At 35.5% G+C, this 16433-nt stretch overlaps 1 protein-coding gene across 1 annotated transcript in view; it reads right to left on the bottom strand.

Annotated features, from left to right (window-relative positions):
• The window catches only part of LOC129753343 (uncharacterized), a 783315-nt gene that overhangs the window by 429215 nt on the left and 337667 nt on the right, over positions 1-16433 (bottom strand). Inside the window, exon 2 of the mRNA XM_055749156.1 lies at positions 6881-6913. The gene's annotated coding sequence lies outside the window, so the exon portion shown is untranslated. The remainder of the gene's footprint in view (positions 1-6880; positions 6914-16433) is intronic.

The following is a 16433-nucleotide window of genomic DNA, read 5'->3' as shown; positions in this document are numbered from 1 at the left end:
CGACGATGAGCGGCACATCGGCGATATGCTGACCAAACTGATTGAGGCTGATCGTTGGTCACGTTGAAAACGAGGACACCAAAGCTGGTCAAAACCAAGGAATTATTCAACAAAAATCCAGACGAAATCCACTTGAAATATTTTTTTCGAAACACAATTAAAACCTTATTTTAGGCTTCCAAAAATCCGAACACGATTATTTTGATTAAATAAATCCGTTTGTGGACGCATAAATAAAAAATACTTTAATTCTATCTGATTTTTTCATTGAATTTGGAAATAGAATAAAAAAAAACCGCGCCAAATACGACTTGTTTACGAAAAAAAAAGGTTTTTTACAATCGACGAGGATAACTTCAGTCTGTTTCTTCATCTTAAAATGTTAGTTCAAATTAAATTAAATTATGTTTAGCAAGTTCGAAAATCGAATAAAGTTTGGTTATTAGTTTTACTGGTTTTGATTCCAGAACCTAATGAAAACACGTATCAAACGGTTTTTTTTTATTAGTTTCTTTAATGCTCTATATGTTGCTGCTTGCATTTCGGAAAATTTCCAACATATTTTTCGTTTCTTCTCTTCCGAAACCACAACTATACACACATATCAGTAGCAGCTATTCGAGGTCCGGTGGGCCACTCACAGAACGGCAGATCGTTCCAGTTCAAAAGCCTCTTTTATCCCAAAGGCTTTAGAACTTGGTGAGCTTCTTTTTAGCGCCAGCCAGTTAGCTCACCTTGAGGTCGATGAAGCGCACGGTCTTGGACAGGGGTCGACATTCGTCAACGGCACAATGTATCCGGCCTCAACTTTTGACGGGCACGGGAACAGATGTACGCTCAAATTCCGATGCCGTTTCACAAAACGATCATACTTGCGGATGAAGTGCAGCTGGTCTCTCCAGATAATGATGGTCCGCTACATCTTTGATTTACTTTCCACCCCGGGCAGGATATGACGGAAGGGAAATTTCTTGTCGAAGTAGGTTCGAGCGATGGCTTCTTTGGAGGTTTTCCGGAAACAATTCTTTTTGTTTGCGATTTCGGTTCACACCGATTTGCTTCTGGAACGCACCCTCGTTCTGATTGAGAACCCTTCAACAAAACCTGTAATAAAGTTTGGTTGTTCTAATTGATTTTTTTTAGGCTTTGTGAACTGTATAGCTTACCTGTAGAAAGTTTGAAGAATTATAATAAACAAACTCGAATAACAACAAACGGTTACCATGTAAATATCCATTTCAATTTTAGTCGAATTGACAAAAACAAAACCGCCAGCTTCGATGATGTCAGCAAATTTTTTCCGATCGACGCGCGCTCTAGTGCCGACATTGCCCGTAAATCTTGCGAAAAACTGAAAAAGAGTGTCCTGTCTGTATTAGTCTGTGGTAAAAGTATCCAGTTGGTCATTGAATGGGCATGTGGAGATTCCAGCTTTCTACCCCCCTCAGGCTTGCATGAGTGGGTGTCAAAATGCCTGGTCACGTGTGGATCCAATCGAATCAGCCGGATGCTGACGAGCTCTCGTTTGTAGGCCAACACAAAACTCCCCTGGATACATACCACCAGTCGAATTAAATCAAATCCTACTACATTTGGAGGGACAAAGTCGAAAGAAGGGACACGCGAAGAAGTCACCTGGGGAGAAGAACTGTGCTGGATCAAGGAAAGTGTGTCCCAAAACAACTCTCGAATGTAATGTCGTAGTTCTGCTGGATATCGATGACGTGATTTTGTCGCCACAGATACGTATCGAATTTTATACGCGTAGCTGCTTTGCTCCTGGGGGTAAGGCGAAATGCACATCGACACTGTATTCTGTATACCTATAAATATACATACATATAAATTCGGAGGTATTGATTCATATGGCGGAACAGTGGAAAAAAGTCTGCTTTGACTTTCCCCTATAGAGCAGAAGTGTCCTTCGAGAGGATAGTGCGAAGTGGGCATAAACTTTTTGGAATAAGTTTAAAATTTCGGGTTTTCGACTTTCTGACATTTGACAATGACAACAGAAAATGGGATTTTCGTATTTAACAAATCAAAGCAATTGAAAAATTCCATTCAAAACTTAAGTGCCTTGCATCCATAAAAAGACGGTTCTTTAAATTCAAACAGCTATAAATTGCCAACCACTATCTCGAATTTCACAAACTTGGTCTTGTTGAATAACATGAAATGTTCAGTTTTCGACAATAGATCTATATTTTTATCTTAGTTTAAAGGATTTTAAGAAACGTTTAAAAATGTCGGGATCATTTTTTTTTTTCAAAAAGTTTCTTCGTTTTTCAATAGAAGGATCTAATACCGTATTTGTTTTCACCACCCGAAAGTGTTGCACCTTCCAAGCTGAAAACGAGCATGAATCGAGTTTTGCACCCACCTTTGTTGGTGTACGTGAAATCGGCAGTGTCAACAGAAAACATCAAGCTGTCAAAAAATCCATTACAGCTGGTATTTGTTTTCGTTTGATTTCGAAAATTGAAACAAATTTACTTTAGTTGATCATTGTCTAGTAAATAATATGAAAATTTTAACATGAATTTATGTATAATGTTGAATTGTGAAGATTTCAGATTTATTTTGCTTGGTCGATTCGCCTCTGGCTCTGATGATAACTGCAATACCGGCTGATTCTGGGCGGTCTATGTTTGCTGCTGCTAGACTGCAGTTACCCCGGCTTTAAGGTTCCGGTATTTTGAACGTTTATTCCTCGCAAATCTCATCTTCGTTCGAGTACCTATTTCCGTTTCCAGATTACAAAAGAAAAATTCTTGGAAGTCAAATTGGCGAACTCAGATCGCGGAAGTCGGGGGAGAAAATTTTGCTAACAGACCGAAACGAACGGAATTCAAGCTCCCATACGAGTGTAGTCTCGAACTAACGTTTTTGAAGGGCAACGGGTGGGAATCCGGGACTTGGCGCAACCGAGCATCGTCACCTTAAGGCACAGCTCGAAGCAGAGTAGCTTCGATGCAGCTGAACGATTCTTGCTGTGGAGACCAACTTATAGGACCCTCCCGAACAAGAAAACTTTTCGGTTTGGGCGATTCCACCAGATCTTTGGGTTGGCCTTTTTGCACTCGGATTTGCTGATCTTTTTTGTCATCGCCTGGAACCGATTGCAGCAAGCCTTCTGGGCACATTTATTCTTGGGAGCGTTGTTTGCTTTGGAACGTGCCATCCAGGTGAAATTCTCCGCCTCTGTTGGAAACGGCACTGGTATTGAATCCGGAACAAATTTCCGTTCTTCGGGATAATAAAGAGAAAAAAACAGCTCGAACGCAATTTTTGCGGTATAGAAATAAACCAACCAGCTGATATTTGTTTACATCGGGAAGCACGTGCTGTCAAAATTCATGATAGTATTGGTGAGAGCGCAAGCAACACCGAATATTTTTAGAGTGTTCCACCGTCCACTCTATGGTGCACTACCAGTGGACTACTCATCCTGAAAACGAGCATGAAAACAGCAAAAAGTGCACTACCGGTAGTGCCCCGGTGCACCACCACACGAAAACAAATTCTCTATAAGTAAACATTGATCGTTTGAAGACTGTTTGACAGTCGTTACCGAAAATTTTCTACATTGTCATGAAGATAAGGAAACAAGAGAATTTGTTGGTTCAGTGAAAATTGTGAAACATTAACGGAAAAGAACTGGAAAAGGTGAACGATAGCAAAGATTGGATTACCTGTGGAATAAGCGTCGAACTGAAGAACACAATGCATGTGGAACGCTAGTTTATCATTTTAGGATGTCTACATGTTTTGGCAATATTGGTGTTAGAAGAAGAACAAGAAGAAGAAAGTTGCCTTCATATTTTAATAGATTACCTTATTGTAGAAAATGGAGTAAGAATGATGGATTTGCTTAAACTTTCTACTTTTCAATCGCGATATTACGTTTGGATATTCAATAGTTCGTAAATTTGTTTAAAAAACATGCAATCGAGGATTTGTATTAAAAAATTCTTATCAATTTTTAGAGCCACCCGCTTGAGTACGTCGCCTGAATTTTTAACGGTATATTTGAAAGTGAACATTTGCAGTTTTCCACAGAATCCTGAATATTTTTTGTTCGGAGCCGCTCCCAAAAATTTTCAACATCGTGAATCTTCATGAAATTTAGGAGGAAAAAAAATTAAAATCACAGTTTGAAGGAACAAAAGGTTCAAAGAAAATTATAGAGAAGGAAGAACTGAGACAAACTGAAAGCTTTATCAGTGATATCGATTGTGATAAACAAAATGTGTGCAAGAAAAAAACATCATACAAATCCTGTTGACAGCAATAAGGTTGGGTGGTATTGACGTCAAACTTTGGAAGTTTCGGGTGAGATCAATCCATTTAATTTTTTTGTTTTTCATTATGATTTCAACTTTACAAACTGAGCATTATCAAATCCAACATAACCATATGAAGCGTTTGGTAGGGAACTCCACGCTTCATTGCTCCCTTGTTCCTGTATCTTTTGCGTTTTACATCTCATGGTTGGCCTCGCCGTAGTAGTATCTGCAATGCATGTTCTTTGTATCAGATACTATGTTGAAAAGAAAAATGAGGAACGCAAGTTCATCATTTTCCAGGATGCATACAAGTATTGGTCATGCGGTAGCAGTCCGCATGTTCGAACATTCAGCATTTACTCTCCGCCTTAAAGTAGGCCCAGTTTGTCCGCCCCTCGATCGATCTCGAACATAATATCGATTCGCGCGATCGACGGTTTGAGCAATGCGGTTCGACACGCTGAGGAGACGTTCATACATTCTCCCGCGAGGTGTTGAATTGTTTGAGTTAGAACCAATTAGCTACTGCGATTCTAATGCATAGCCGAAATTCTTATCTCTTGAGATAATCTCATAGAACTCTCAGGGATTATGAACTTCCGCCGAGGGCGTTTGTAGCAAGGTCGCTTTCCCTGTACTGAGAGCTCAAGGAGACGATCAAACGTTCCTTGAGCGTGATTGGCAGTGGAAGTGCGCGTGGGCCGTGACTGATTGAGTCCGACTTTAAGTAATATAGTGTGGTCAGAATTTTCGGTCAATAATTTAACTAGCTTTGTTTTCCCATTAGACTAGGTGCATAGTTAGTTTGGAAAGTGCGTGCCAAGAAAGTTAGTTCTTGCGTGACAATATAGTCGAGAAAGGTAATTGTGCTTCGTAATCGTGCTTACATGTGCGTTGCTTAATTTGTCTGTGCCAAAGCAGGCACATATCTTTCCCCAGCGGGACCAATCCCGGACCACGCAGCAATCCGCTGCTTAAGTTATCCCGCCACGCCGAGGACACCCGACGCCCGAATCTGTCGGAAGCGAGACGTTTCGTTACCATAACGTCTTGGGGGAGCGACGGGAGCTCCACGTGGCCGCGTGGGCCAATCGTTGTGTGCAGCCAATTATCAACCGACCCAGCAGCCGTTCAAGGTCGGTGCTAAGCAGCACAGCGGCGGTCGTCGACCTTTGACCGCAGGTCAAACGACACTCGACAATTGGCTTGTCGAGTTTCATCACCGCCAAGCGTCAGCCAACACCATCAGCGGGCGCCAAATCACCAGCCAGCACCTAACATCGTCGGTGGTCGCCAAAATCGCCATCGAGGTCGCCGAATACTCGCCAGCCAGCATTCCGAGAGCATGATGACTCATCACCGCTAAGGAGTCATCATTCAACATCGCCAACAGCTCTCATCTCCGACCAGCGAGGAACAGGATCGCGGCATTCGGTGAGTCCATTCTAATTGGAGAGCTTTAGTGTTCAACCAAGGGGTCGTCCATATTTAGGATCCACGTTGAATTATGTTCTTATGCTAGCCGACGGTTAACATAGTCCCGTCACCAATGTAAAGCCAGAAGTGAGGTTGAAATTCCCGTGCCTTTGTTTAGGGAAACCCCTCTGGAAACATAAAAGCCCGGGCGCGACAAGCTATGTTGCTATAAGCTTGTCGCCAAAGCACGCACGATTGATAGGGATACCTTCAGGCGTTTTCTTTGAAGTTGCACGCAAGTAAGAATAGCTAGATTTAAAATGTCATAATCGAATGCCGTAGGAAATAAATTCACCAATTGTAATTGTAACGTGTAATTCCCTTTAATTATTGATTGAAGAATTTGACCATACTGGGGTAGTCTGGGGAGGACCGGGGGGTTTCATGCGCAAATAAGCTGTCCTTTACAATCGGGGAATGGGAGGTCGTTAGCTCAGTGATGAGATTGCCAGGTATGGGCGATGTATAACTGAGTCGTTCTAAGGATTTTATGTTGATTGGTAGCAATTTCGTCATAATGTGTTAGTTTCGTCGCATTTTGGGTTAGCTATTTGGAGAGCCCTATCTGATCCGATCCTTAATCACTTTTAAGGACAATTTATGGACTCGCCCTCAGCGGAGTCTCACCGGGCATATTAAACCGTGGCGTACGATCTCCTAACGGAGTGGCGCTTAAGTCGTACGCCAGTAAGGGATCGGTCAGTGGCGGCTACAGTTGGTGTTAGAAGAAGAAGAAGAAGAAGAAGAAGAAGAAGAAGAAGAATCCTGAATATTTTTTGTTAGAGCTTGTACATCTGTTCACCTGCGTTCTTGACTTTTTCCTTGGCCTTAGGTCAATCAAAACACACGTATTTCAGTAGCTATAAACTGTCTTCTTCAGTAAGCGTTTTAGATTGATAGATTGATTGGCTTTTGAATGTCCAGAGATGAAGCATCAGACGTTGTTCAAAAAATTTAACTTTTCAAATTCATGTTCTCTCGATATTGAAACAACCCATTGTTTTTTGTTCTTTTTGAGAGATCTGATCAATATTAATTTTTTATTAGGTGAAACTTTATTACCACTTTGAAAAATTGGATCCATGAAAGCATAATACAATCATAATACTTTTTACCTTTGAATCCGATACAAAAATGGTAGAACGAACCTGAAAGTAAAACAAAATAATGGCTTATATTAGTATTATGACATTCAATGATATGGTTTAAAAAATAAAAAAAAAATGTTTTATTGAGCACGTAGCAAGGAAAAAAATTATCCAAGAGATTTTAAGATATAATTAAAAAATTAATCATAATTTAGAAAACCAACTACTATTTAAACTGAGTCAATTTGGGGTCTTTTTTGAATTTCTTAAACCCTGGAGTCTCAAATGCTTCGAATTTTTTAGTAACGTTTACATGAGAAAATTTGAACTTTTAGGTTTGTATGAGAAAATAGAATATTTGGTACTAAAAAATAAACATAATTTTGTTTCTTCTGTGGAACCGAGCCAGCTGTTGGTTTTTGTACTAATTTATAACTTCCTAAAGGAAGTTTTCAGCTACACAGCTTTGTCGATTTTCGGATTTCAGATCAACATCTTTTTGTTTTTCTGTGGAGCCGAACCAGTTGTTCGTTTTGTGCCAATTTTTAAATTTCCTCAAGGAAATTTTTAGCTTAACAACTTTTTCGAAGACATTAACTTCGTATTTCACCAGACAATAATGTTATTACATGATACTTTAAATGCTATTTTCAATAACAATCAAAGTTTCTGAAAATGGATTTAATTTAAAAAAATAATACTAAAAGGAATTATGAAAACAAATCGATTAACTTAGGCTAAGTGAGGCATCTAGAGGCAATTACCCCAGGCCCCACGAATCGGAAAATCGGAATGAGAACGTAAAATATAACAGGGGCCTCTCTCGAAATAATATCTCGAATAGTTTAACTCAAATATAAGCTAATGGGGCCTTCTAAAGTGAATATTGCAGGATTTTTACCCCACAAATGAAAGCTGAACAAATCAGGACCTTTTTTTCTAAGACTTGATTAAATCTGAGCATGTGATTTGAAATTTTTTTAAACAAAATCTGGATGAATCTAAGCAAAATTAAGTAATTATTTGAAAAAAATATCATAAATGAAGTGAGGAAAAATAGTACAAGTTTCATAATATTTATCGAAACAGGTTAGCAATGTTCAAATTTTTTTTCTGAATTTCCAAAAAAAAACAAATTTAGATAAAATAAGCTTAAAGAATTTAGCTAAACTTGAGTTTTATGTTATATAATAATTTAAATAATATACGACGTTCTGTTATTTATTGAATACAGAATTTACTAAAGGAGTTTCCAGCGAATGAAGCATAACGTTTTGAATATGAAATATTTTCTCAACAGTGAAAAATTTAAGGTTGTAAAGGTGACTGGAAACTCTTTGTGTTAGGTTTGACATGATTTTAACAAATTACAGTTTCTAAATATCAGTTTTTGAAAGATACCTTGCAGCACAGAAAAGGTTAAAAAAAAGGGCAAAAATCTCCCATTTTAATTATGTTTGAATGTCTTGCACAATGGCAAGGTAGATTCCTTAAAATTTTAACTTAACCGTTATTTGTGAGGAGTTTATAACTCATGATTACCTTAATTGATTTAAAAACTTCACAAAAAGTATTCCTGCATTTTATCCAGACAATATCAGACCAAACTTCGGTAGTTATTAAATTAAAAAAAAGTTTAGAACAGAAAATAAAAAAAATAACATGAAGCACTTGAAGAGATACAGTGAAAATCAATGGGTATTAAATTTTTAAAACCGGGCAATCTGGAATGCTCACTTTACAATTATAAGTATGAGAAACAATCTGGTTGCCAGATTGCCTGCTTTTATCCGGGTTTGCCTGGATATTAAATAAAAATTTTGTACTTTAGTCCGGCCCAGCCTGGTTGCCCGGAATAAGTAGAAAAAGCCCAGATTTTTCCGGGATTAATTCACTTAATTTCCCAATATGAACAAAAAAAAAATCAGTTATTGTTTTAATTTTTTTTTATGTATGCGTTTAAAACGAAATTTTTTGAGCAAGTTTAACAAAAGTTATCATAAGAAGCTTTTTGAAAGTCTTAAATAAAATTAACTTACTGCTGATGGAAAAAAATTCAAGATTTTTCTCTTGATTTGTGTTTAATTATTCCTGGATATTGTCAAAATATTGCCCCGGATCTTGCCGGATTATTGGTCGACTTTTTAAAAATTAAATGCCCGGAATTTTCCGGGTTTTTAATTAAAATAGCCCGGATTTGTTCGTCCGGATACGTGCTGAAAAAATTCTGGCAACCCTTTCATGCATAGTGTTGTTTTAAAACACCACTAATCAAGTACAACTATCTCGAAAATGCGTGAATATTTTTGATTGATATATTGACAGAAAATATTTAAGAGAATAAAATAAAAAAGCCTACGGTATTTTTATGACGATATTTTAATATATGTGTGAGATATTGAACAAAGTATGCGGAAAAATTGCAAAAATAAAATTTATTATTTTTTTGAAAAAGAAGTTTTTGGAAAATCGTTGTTATTTCTTTAAATTTGGAAATTCCAACAAACTTTTTAATTTCAATCAATGACAAACACCTTCCAGCATCCTATTAATAAGGTTTTGAAAAATTAGCAAAATCGTATTGAAATGAACAAAGAATTTAAAAAAATATTTTTCAAGTTTTAAGGGCCATAACTTTTATAATACTAAAAATAACGACTTCAAACCTGTTGAGTTTAGTTATTTAAGCTAAAATGTTATTATTCCACTGAACAAATAACTGCTATTCCCATTTTTAAAAAAGTCATGGATTTATGGGTTTAGTATGAATAATGCAAAATCATTGTAAGCTTTTTGATCATTATTAAAATTTGCGAATTTTTTTTTGAAAAAACCTTTAGTTTATTAAATTGGTTCAATCAGCCATACTGAGATTCTTAATTGAATTTGATTCCAATTTCTTAGATTGTTTTCTAATTCTTATTGCCACTGAACTCATATTTATTTTAAACTGACGCATGGCGGCTAATTTAATATTGAAACTAAGTATAATTTTAATGACAAAAAAAAAAAAAACCTTTAGTTGGATAGGTCAAAGCTAGAGCGCTTTGGGTAGAGGAAACGAATATTTCTTTGATCAGAAACTTTTCCAACAGAAGTTTTGTACTATGCGTTGTGATGCACTTTTATTTGAAATTATTCTATTTGCGGTAAATATCCTGGATTAAGCACATCTCTTTCTTATTGATAATTATGAAATTGTATTCAATTAAATTAAAGATTCAATTGATTGGCATTTGACTTGACTCTAGTGTTGTTATTGAAGGATGCCGGTTTTCAATTAAAGCAAGACTTGATAATTTTGATACAGGACTTTATTAGTTGACGTCTGGAAAATATCTAACTGTTTTATATATAATCGTGGCCTTCTGATTAGCTCTTAAACCTGTACTAAGCCCACATGGCACCTACATAATATAAGTAACGTGTTTTTTTTAATTTTGGAAACTCGAAATCTTTGTTGAGAGCTCTGAACATCATCTCAGGTACAAAATGTTCCAAGACAGAATGTACGATTCGATTTTAACTCATCTCATTTAAAAAAAAATTACTGATTATGTGTTTTGAACATCGAATCTAAATTCGGATCTTATTTTTAAATTTTTTTTTGTCATATTAAGAATAACTATAAAAAAAAATTCTGTTTCCAATTGTTGGCGACGATCTTTCTCATCAAATTCACCAACTTTTATTCCCGTATAACTTAAGGTTTTTAAGGTGATTTTCGCGATTAAGATCAGCTCTCAGGGAGCGTCTAGCTCAAATCATCTGCCAATGAACACCAACTTCTATTGAGTGTAACTCTTTGTCGGTCGATACAGTTTCCTTATAAATTCTACGGTTGTACGTTACATTTTGATTTTTATCAACAAAATCTCATTTTACGATTTTTTGTAATCTGAATTAAAAGGCCGTGTGAAGCTGAATAGAAGGCCATAACGACTTGTTTTCGGAACTTGAAAGTATCAAAAAGAACTTAATTCTAGAACTGCTTAGAACGAACTTCATATCAATATGATGGGGCTGAGTAAGCTTTTTTGTACCTGTTTTATGGGTTTTTTGTTGCTTGGGAATATTTTCTACTAAGATTCTTTCACTTCAGGACACGGACCAGGACTAAACCTTCTTATATTACGAAAAAGAAACCGGTTCAAAAACATAAAATACATTTAAAAAATTTATCGAAATTTTAAAAGTTTACCTTTTTTGTTTTTAAGATTTAAAAAATTACTTTTAGCAATCATATAAGAAATTTCAAAAATCTTAATGAAATTTAACGTGTACCTTGCCAAAATTCCTAAATTAAATTGAAGTATAATATACTTCTCTCCCACCATCCCATCTATCAAGGTACGAGATGATGGATTTCCATTTTCGGAGCCAATTCCCATCTGCATTAGAATTCAGCTGCGTAGGAAACGGAAATCGATCAGAGTCTCGTCCTCATTCTCCCACACATCCCACACCAGCAACGAGCCAGGAAGAAGGCACCAAGACTATCGGATTTGACCGGAATTGGTTTATTAGGCAAACTTGTTTGTCAAACTATCGGCACCGATTCGGCATCAGCCAGCTAGGGTGTATTTGTGTTGTTATGTTTCGAAGCGTTCCAGGGCAGGATGGCCTTTGGAAGCCTTCTGGTGAAGAGTGTTCTTTCCCATTCAGCATCCGTTTGGAGCACACCGAATGGTAGAACAGTCGGCAACATTGTATCGATCACTATTGGGAATTGAAAGGATTGGGAGCAGAAGTTTCGGTGCACAATAGGACGAATCTGGACGGATGTAGATTCAGACAACCGATAGTATCAATGAGACCTATGGACGAAAGTCCATCCGAAAGTTGGGGAAGGCGAAAAAAAAATTGCTTCTCGAAATAGGACGGACAACGAATGGCATTCAGTCGACAGCAACTAGAACAAACAAGTTCTCGATGTCCGCTATCATCGACACATATCCGGCAAAATTTATCCTCCAGAATTGGATCCGCTTCCTGGTGGTGGTGGCGCAATTGTCAATGGATTCTGTGAGTCATCCAGAGGGTTATGGGTTGAATCAAGGAAAAGAACATTCGCCAAGCAGTTGGGCTCTGATGATATCCCCGGGGTGATAAGTGGGAGAAAACCCGTAGATACTAAGATATAAAAGAAGGGAGGAGGAAAGCCGACGAAAGCTCCAACGATTGAGGAATGTTGTCGCACAATCAACGTCGTTGTCTGTCTGCCCGTTTGCCAGATGTTATCGGGAATGCGTTTGCGGAAATTTGTGGTTTCATTTGAGTCAAACACCGAAAAGATGAGCGGGGGGGCCGAGAATTGTATTAGGATTCAACAAAATTGGGTCAACTTCAATTGGCACGTACTACGAACGTACAGACTGCCTTGTTGTGCCATCACTTGCCCGGAGGATTATTAGCGCTATTTCGGTTCTTCAAGTAGGACATACATATCTATACATACACTACGTGGAGTGTCAGCAATCAATTTGCGGTCATTGCTGACAAAACAGAACCCGTTGATTAGGCTTGCTTGTTCGGGGTGAATTTCAACATTTAAAGTTCCTAAGAACTCAAATTTAAGAAGAATCTCTCTGTGTTTAAGTTATTTACTCAATAACTTCAAGGGGTTTTTTTTTGGAAACATCATACCACTATTATTTCACAAATATCAAATGAAATTGATTAATTAGTTGTTAGTTGTTCTGGAAATTTTTGCATATATTCTCATAACATGTGGGAATGGATTTCCAAAATTTATTTGAGGAGATTACAAATTCGAAAAAAGCGTCCAACAAATTGCAATCTTTTCTATCGTTCGTTAAATTACGATCACACACGAATTAACTCTCTTTTTTGTCAAAATTAAAATTACGTATATAATTTCCTTCTTCCTGGTTTTTTTTCATCATAACATGTTTAGTTTTGATATTTTCTAGGAAAGTTCCTTCAATATAAATCAATTTAAAAAAAAAAACTTTACAAAGACGATGCGTTGTGACATCACGACTGAAATTATTCATAATTGAATAGTTTTTCATCAAGAAGGAAAAAGTTTAAGACTAAATACTTTTTATTCTAGATCCAGAGAATTTTTTTTATTGTACTCAATGAGCCATAACTTGAATATACGATTCAAGGTTTATAAAGTTTGCCTGTAACGCGTTAAAAGTTAGATGCAAAACTTATGTACATTAGAAATTATACTACAAAATAGCAAAGAAAGTGAATAAAAATTAATAAGATTCCTGAAATTAAGTGAATTGTACAGTGATATTTGAAAAATTGTAAAACTGCAAGCTAAAACTAGAGGGTGAAAACACTTGGTTATTCCCTTTTTAAATAAACGATACAAAAAAAAATCTAGATTTGGAAATGTTGAAGTTCAAAGTACTAATTGGTCATACGTGGAGATTTTGTCATATTATCTGACTATTTGCGCCGGGGGTCTTTATATTCTCTCCAAAATCGACAATTTGGTACATATTTTCTAAAACGAACACAAACAAATACAGGATCTCAATGAAACTTAATGTTTCCTCGAAGAGATTCCTTTTTACCCAACTCTAATCGTACATCTTCCGAGGAAATGATAGCTAGCATCTAACAAATGCTAAAACCACCAACCCACAGAATGTGTGCTATGTTTGCCGTGGCCGTGATTCGATCTCATGAACGTTGACTTAGAAAATTTTAAGACTATCCTCTATGCCACCGGCTGCAGCAACAACTAAAAACACATTTCTAAAATTTTTATATTCTGAGTTCGATTCTTCATAAAGTAGGGTTAGTTTTTTTTAAATACATAAAATAAAACCATATTTCAAAGTTACATAACTCTGTTAATTTTGAACGGAAATTTGATCAGTTTTTTTAATAAAATATTTTCAAATTTTTAAGTTATGAAAATAAGCATGAAATGTTGTAAATAAGCTTTTAATGGTATAAATCTTTTAATACCGTCTGCATCGCCGAATATTCTGCAAAAAATATCATTGAAAACATGTGTTTTAGGCAGTAGAAACGAACCAACTTTTCAATTTTAAGGAAGATCTGAAGACTCTCGGCGCAAACCCGTCAGATTATAAAAAAAAACTCAAGTTTCAGTTTTAAATTTAGACGTTGTTTATTTTTTAATTAAACGCATATAGATATAGCAAACAAACTTGAATTGATGATTAGCATTTATGACTTCAACTTCAAGTAAAATTTCCAACGTACTAATTTTGTACACCAAAAACTTGGAAGCCATGAGTGTGAAATAAAATCTCAAACCAAAAAATCGTGTTGATATGAAATATTCTACATGAAACCAATTTCAGTCTCAATTTTTTTAGTGTTTCTTGATCTTCTGAATGCTCAACATCTCATTACACATTGATTAATTACACAAGGCCACAAAACTCACATCCTTCCAAGGTACAAAGAATTAAAAAGTTTATTTTGACTAATTTGGGTTCTCTGAATCTGAATTTTGCAATTTTTCTATCAATATTATTTTGCATCATAATTTGCATTTGTCTTTATTTTAAAAATAAAGGTTTTAAATCAATTTTCAACTTTCATCAAGACTTCAAGTTCTTTTGAATTTTGCGAAATAACTTTTATTGATTTTCTATTTCTGTTTTCCCCAATTTCAAAAAAGTTTTAAAACAAAATTTATTCTAGATATTTTTTCAGCAAAAATCTTATCGTTTTGCAGGTATAAACTAATTTTGTTCAATGAATCCAATTTTCCAACTTAATTAGGTAATTTTATCATATCAATGGTATCTTTACAGATTTTCATAACTGTAGAATTCAACTTTTTAGACCACGCATCATCATCCACGAAATATTGCTCCCTAATTTATTGAAATATGTTTAATTTCCATATAAAGAATCATATTTTGTCTTTAACGTATATATTTTATTTCATGAGAAATCTATGATTGATTTCAATTTAAACTGATGCATTTTAAAACTCAAAGACTCCATATCATCAAAACTACAGCTGATAGACAAAATTAGACAAAAGATTGTAGTTGAAGTCGCTCAAATCTTTCGAATTATTAATTAATTTATAGACACCGAATTATTAAATAAGCTTTTAAAATAATTTGACGAGTTTTTTTTATCAAAAAAAAAAATACATTCTAAAGTGTTAAAAACTTATCTTTTTGATCTTCATATTTAAATAGTATATTCTTATAAAAAACCCGACTTTTAAGGTCAAATAATTTAATTTTTATGAAATATTTTGTATACGTTTGTTTTAGTTTTACAATTCTGAATGTAGGGATGAATAACAAGATAGTGACAAAATCTCAGACAAATGAACAAAAACTTTCAATTCTGAATTTTTGTTTTCTGAAAACAAAATCTTCTTGGAAACCTTTGAAACTAAATTTATGAAAAGAAAAGCATACCCAAGCAACCAAAAGTCGCGTTTTTACTTTCAGATGGAACTCCGAAGTTCACATTTGGCTGAAAAATTGTTTTACGGGAACTTAAGGTGACTCTTGTCGCGTAAAAGTTACTCAGGAACTTCCATCGCCCTTTGAAAGGATAAACTATCGATAACGGAACTTCTAAGCGCTTTTAATGGAACTTCTTTCAAGAAGGTCGATAACGTTCGCGTAACATTCTGAAACGCACCATTAAGATACTTGAAGGAGTTTTAAAGAACCTTTATGGGAATTCTGAGCGACATGTCAAAAATGTCTGTCAATTTCTTGTCATGGTATTTGTTTTGTTTATATCTGTACTGATATTTACAAATGGAGTTCTTTTAATGGGTTGATTCTCGGCTTTCAGTCTCAAGTTTTTTAGTAAAAACGACTTTATTTTTACAAATCCAACGTTTCGATCCTTATAGGATCTTCATCAGGGACTAAAATTTATTACAAAATTAAGTTTACGTCTACAGAATCTAAGTGATTCTTACCGAAAAAGTTGTCGTTTTTTTGTCCGGTTTGATACGGCGTATCGTTTACTGCTGTCTGTTTCTGTTTCAAACTATTGTAAAATATGTTGGATTTTTTGTGTATGTTATAATTTTATGTGTGACTTACGGTTAAAAATTCTTTTCCAGGGCTATTGCTGATTTTTTGTAGGTTTTTGTAGCACTTTTTATGTACAAAATACTTGCACTGTGTGTTTTATTCTATGTTGTTTTTTAATTTATGATGGCGGTGTACTTAAAGTGTCTGGTTGTTGGTTTGTGTTTTTTTGTTTTGGTTTCTTATTTCGTATTTTTTCGAGACACTGAAATATGTTGTTGTATGAAATGTGTATGATGTCTGTGTCTTTTTTAATATTGATGGAAGAATTTGTAGTTTTTATGTGACAACTTTCTAACATGTTTAGTTTGTCTTGATTGTCACCTCTGTCGATAATTTTCACTTTGTCTATATCGAACAGATGGTGCATAGCTGCTTCGTGTTCTATTAATGCTGTCTGTTGTCGTAGTTGGATGATTGCGTAGTCCTCGTTTGTGTATCCTTTTTCCCATAGTCGTTTCAGCTCGTTGGTTTGCGTTTTATGCTGTGACATTCGTTGTTTTAATTTAACGATTGTGCATCCTATGTAGCAGGCGTTGCATTTA

Source organism: Uranotaenia lowii, chromosome 3 (assembly GCF_029784155.1).
Source record: "Uranotaenia lowii strain MFRU-FL chromosome 3, ASM2978415v1, whole genome shotgun sequence".
NCBI classification, from domain to species: Eukaryota; Metazoa; Arthropoda; class Insecta; order Diptera; family Culicidae; genus Uranotaenia; species Uranotaenia lowii.
This window is presented reverse-complemented; position numbering and strand designations above follow the sequence as displayed.